This window comes from Silene latifolia, chromosome 9 (genome assembly GCF_048544455.1).
Source record: "Silene latifolia isolate original U9 population chromosome 9, ASM4854445v1, whole genome shotgun sequence".
Lineage (NCBI taxonomy): Eukaryota > Viridiplantae > Streptophyta > Magnoliopsida > Caryophyllales > Caryophyllaceae > Silene > Silene latifolia.
In genome coordinates this window covers 64,467,728-64,473,262 of record NC_133534.1, presented here as the reverse complement: position 1 = coordinate 64,473,262, position 5,535 = coordinate 64,467,728, and positions in this window count along the sequence as shown.

Here is a 5,535-nt window from a genome sequence, read left to right as displayed (position 1 = left end):
ATAAGGGGCTTTGTAGTGTACATTAGTATAGAATGTATTGTGATAGTTACCATATGATTTGTATAGGATGAGAAGGTTTCGGTCTGAATTCGAGTAGCTTCAGGAGATTGCTAAAAGGTAGGTTAATCCTACTCGGTTTCAATGATGTAAAGTCAATTATGTTGATTTTGTGGTGAGTCTTGCATAATTAGGGCATTTGCATTATAACATGCTTAGTGGTAATCACATCATTAAGAGGACGATTATGTTGTGTTGGTTGTGGTTCATGTCTTGGTCAATATCACATATGTTAGAGGAGTTGTTGTTCTTGTTGTTGTTGTCGTGTTGTTCTTGTTCTTGTTCTTGTCGTGTTGTTGTTGTTGTTGTTGTTATTGTTGTTGTTGTTGTTGTTGTTGTTGTTGTTGTTGTTGTTGTTGTTGTTGTTGTTGTTGTTGTTGTTGTTGTTGTTGTTGTTGTTGTTGTTGTTTTTGTTGTTGTTGTTGTTGTTGTTGTTGTTGTTGTTGTTGTTGTTGTTGTTGTTGTTGTTGTTGTTGTTGTTGTTGTTGTTGTTGTTGTTGTTGTTGTTGTTGTTGTTGTTGTTGTTGTTGTTGTTGTTGTTGTTGTTGTTGTTGTTGTTGTTGTTGTTGTTGTTGTTGTTATTGTTGTTGTTGTTTTGGAGACGTAAGACGGTTGGGAGACCGTCTTACGCTTGAGTCGCCTCTTGGAGCTTCCTACTCCAAGAGGGATGTGCACATTAATGACTTGAGTCGCAGGGACTCGTGTGGTTGAAACACGAGGTCTGGCAGGGGACCCGGTTGGCTTCCGGAATCGGTACGTCTGGGCGTGTCCCGATACCTATTTGTGGTTATTGGTACGTCTGGGCGTGTCCCAGTACCTGTGTTGTTGTCGGTATGCCTGAGCGTGTCCTGGTATCGTGATAGTGATCTCGCCGTTTTATGTCATTCATTTTGGTAGTCGTTTTGCATGTTCGCACTCTATTGGTGGCATCTTTTATCTGTCCATTGAAACTGACGTTTGTGTGTCTGTGTCTGTCACCTGTCTCTTTTGGGGTGGCATGTGTTGATCCATATGATGTTCTTTGGTCATATGGGGAGCAGATTATGTGCAGGTTTGTTTGTTGACAGGATCGGGATTCGGGCCGCGCTACGGATGTGACACCCCTATATACCAACGAGACCTTCCCTAGCATATAAGGGCATCACCATCTCGGTTGCCCGAGGACAGTAATAATCAAACGTCGATAAAAGAACAATTAAAATTTATTACAAGTGATTACACAAACTAAGATAACAAAGGTACAACTCATACTACTACCAACTAGGTGATCTAAACTTCTGTCAAAACACGTGAAGGACTCATCCCGCCAAGTATCCAGCTACCATCCAAGACATCACCTGGTAAGACTGACTGCTCACCATAAGCGATCACGACAGACACAATAGAAGAAAACAAGAAGACAAAACCACACAAGGTCAGTAACTGAAGAGGCAGACCAACCACTGACACAACAAAGCAAACACAACAGCACACACACACCAGCCACATCTCCGCCAATCAATCATCGTCACCGACTGTCTACTAGACCAGCCCTGCAGTGGGGGACCGCAGCCGTTCCCAACTAAGCCCCGCTCATCATATCGAGCGATAACCCTGTCCCATTAATGTGCACATCCCCTCCCATGGCGGGTTCCACGGAGGGCAAAACTAGGGCGTGAAGCCACTCCCGCAAGTGACTCCACTCAGCCAAGGACGCACCTCGAGCACCAGAGACAACAACCACAGACAGTCGTACCACAACAACGATAATCAACACAATACAAACCAACTAATTACAACAACCAATCAACCATATCAACACCACAACAATCAACCCACAACAAAAGACTCACTAGACAATCTACAGTACTGAGTAGGCGAACCTACCTTTAGCGCACCTGTAATACTACGGTTTTATGAGCCTCTGGGTACTCTATCGAGTGGACCTTACTCTGTCGAGTAAGGGTGTTTTGGTTTTTAGAAAAGTATTCTGCCTGTAGGGTACTCGATAGCATCCTGGGTACTCGATCAAGTAAGTGGCACTCGATCGAGTACGTCAGCTACTCGATCGAGTAACTCGGTTTACGGGTGATGTTTTATCGGGTTTTGTTAATAACATGGATTAGTATATAAACCTTTTCGTCACTTTCATAATACACTTTTACAAACCTAATTACATTGAAAATAGATTTAAGTTACGTTCTTCGCATTCATCCGTGTTATTGACAAATCCCGGAGTTTGAGAGGTCAGATTTCATCGTTCTTTACATCTTTGTGATCCTTGCGTCGAGGGTAAGATCTACGTACCGATTTTATATTATTTAATCAAGTTTGTTTAAACCCTAATTTGGGGGATTGGGGATTTGTGTTAGTTTTTGTGTATGGTTAGTGATTATGTGATGATATGTTAGGAGGAGGATTCGTAGAAGAGGCTTTTTGATACAGCTGTTGAGATCGTCTGCGTGTGTTGCATTCCAGGTAGGGTTTCCCTACTCAGTATTAGTCACATAATGTGTTGGTTGTTGGTTGTGATTATTGTATAATATCGTATTCGTATTGTGACGGTTGTTGGAATTGGTTACTGTTGATAGTTGTAATTGTTTGTATCTGTCTGTAGTATTCGGGGTGCGGTTCTGGCTGAGTGGGGTCACTTGCGGGAGTGGATTCACGCTCATTATTCGCCTTCTGTGGAACCCGCCACAGAAGGGATGTGCACATTAATGGATTTGGGTTATTCGCTCTATGGTATGAGCGGGGCTTAGGTGGGAACGGTTGCGGTCCCCCACTGGTGAAGTGGAGTAACCTGTTGCGACGGGTACTCTAGCAGGACTACACAATTAAGTGTGTAGTCAGTGATGAGGAGTAATTATGGAGTTTGGGTTATGTGACGATTGAGATGTGTTGGTTTCTGTCTTATAGTGAATATATATATGATTGTGTGATTAGTACTGACCCCGTCTTTGTTTTGAAAACTGTGGTGATCCATTCGGGGATGGTGAGCAGTTGTTGAGCAGGTTTGAGTCGAGACATATGGGCTTGCTGGGATGAGTCACCACGAGATGATAGAGTCTTCCGCTGTAACTTGATAGTTTGTCAGACATTTTATTTAGTTGTTTAGACAGTTGGTTTAAGAACATGTAACCGTATTTTATCAGTTGGTTTTGGATTGTATTCGCTAAACGTTATAATATTTAAATGTTGTTTATTTATTGTCTTTTGATTATCATTGCCTCGGGAAACCGAGATGGTGACATCTTTATACCTGAGTGGTCCTGGTAAGGCACTTGGAGTATGGGGGTGTCACAAAGTGGTATCAGAGCGACGATCCTGAAACCTGTAACTAATGAATATAATGAACATAAGGAGTCAATTAAAATGAACCCGGGGTAAAGGTTGTAGGAGCTAATGCAAATACTTGGGAGACGTCCTAAAGTCGCGAACTCGCCCTGCAATTTTGAACCGGTCACAAGGAGGGGTATGTGTCAAGGTCGTATGTGTTGTCTATTGGTTCAAATGTGTGCATAACGGTGTGTGTTGTGAACTGTTGGATGTTGGAAGTGGAGAATTGAAAGTATGGTTAAAAGAGAAGAGATGTGTTTTATATGTGAATTGAATGAAAGGCATATTGGATGTTTATAACGTGGCATTTTGATAACATGAGTAGAATTGTTCGTTGATTGTGTATAGAATCGCTAGAAAACATGAGTATTTGTGATAGTATTGAAAGTGTGGTAATATCTGTAAGATTGGGAAGTGAGATACCATGCGGGTAGAATTCACGAGTCTGCATGACTCGATCGAGTGGGGGGCACTCGATCGAGTGGGTGAGGTGCTCGATCGAGTGGGGCTGACTCGATCGAGTGGATAGTTGACGTTTTTATGGTCAGAACCGTGTTTTGGGGTACTCGATCGAGTACATAGGGGCACTCGATCGAGTGGCTGGTCAACTCGGTCGAGTATGTTAGAGATCAGAAGGTCTGTTTGGGGTCTGGAGTCGGGGCACTCGATCGAGTATGTTGGGCACTCGATCGAGTAGCCTCAACTCGATCGAGTAGGTTTTGGCACTCGATCGAGTGGGTTCTGGGCAGGCTGTTTTCGTGTTTTGGGTTATAGTATGTATGTTTATATCTACCTGTTCTTATATAGTTTCAAGATGTCGCCAAAGAAAACCGCTTTGTATGCGAGAGCTGAGAGCATGAACGTCGACGATATAGTTAAGATGTTGGAGCATCAAGATGCTCTTACGGGGCCCTAAAGAGAGTGGGGAAAGATAAGGAGGTTGATCACTCTAAGATCAGTCTCTATATAGCGAGGTTTAACCCGAAAGAGTATAAGGGAACCGGGGAGCCAATTCTTCTTGACAATTGGCATTGTGAGATGGAGAATATTCTGGATCTGGTGCATTGTCCGGATGAGATGAGGGTAGAACAAGCTACGTTCTACTTGAGGGAGGCAGCAGGAGACTGGTGGGATAAGGTGAAAGTGAGTGCTAGAGAGATGAATGAGAAGTAGGGGCTGCCTGCTATTCCTTGGGAAGAGTTTAGGAAAGCTATGAAGAGGGAGTTCGTGCTGGAGCATGTGAGGAGTAAGTTGAGGGAGGAGTTTGATGGGTTCAAGATGACCTCTGAGATGTCTGTGGCTGAGTACTACAAGCAGTTTAATGAGAAGTCTAGATATGCTGAGGATATGGGATTGAGTAAGGAGAACCTAGCTCTGAGGTTCGAGAAGTGGTTGACCCCCAAGATAATGGATAAGTTACCCGTGGGAGTTCTTACTGATGTTAAGGAAGCTTATGAGAGGGCTGGGAGAGCTGAGAGGTTGGTAGAGATGGCCCGGGAGAGAGGTGCTGAGAAAAGAAAGGCTGAGAGCGAGGGTGGTGGCCAATCTATCTACAAGAAGGGCAACCACACTCAGGCTAGAGTATATTCTTCTGGTTCAGGGTTTAGTGCTGGGGCTTCATACGGGCGTGGCCGTGGTAGTAGTGGTGGTAGTTGGGGTGTGACTTTCTTTAACTGTGGCGGTGTATGCCACAAGAGACATGAGTGCACCAGTGCGGCGAACGGGAGTTACCAGAAGTCGGGACAGGGGAGTTTTTCTCAGGGGGCGGCACAGAGTTTTGCGAGTAACTGACCGGTTGGGTCATGGAACAACTGGGGAGGTCAGAGCAACAACGGGGGAGGTAACCGCAATGGCGGTAATTCTTATCAGAAGCCAGCTACGAACACCAACAACAACCAGGGGTCGAGTGCTAAGCCGACTACCTCTGCCAGTACTGTCTAAGGAGGTGGGCAGAAGACTAGTGGAAAGCTTTTTATGATGGAGAAACAAGCAGCTGAGGACGACGCACATGTTATCACTGGTACCTTTCTTGTTAATGGTGTTTACACCTTTGTTTTGTTTGATTTGGGGGCGTCGCAGTCGTTTGTATCTTCGAGTCATGTTAAACAGTTGGGTTTGAGAGAGTATGAGTCTGTAAGTGAGCAAGTTTTTATACCTTCG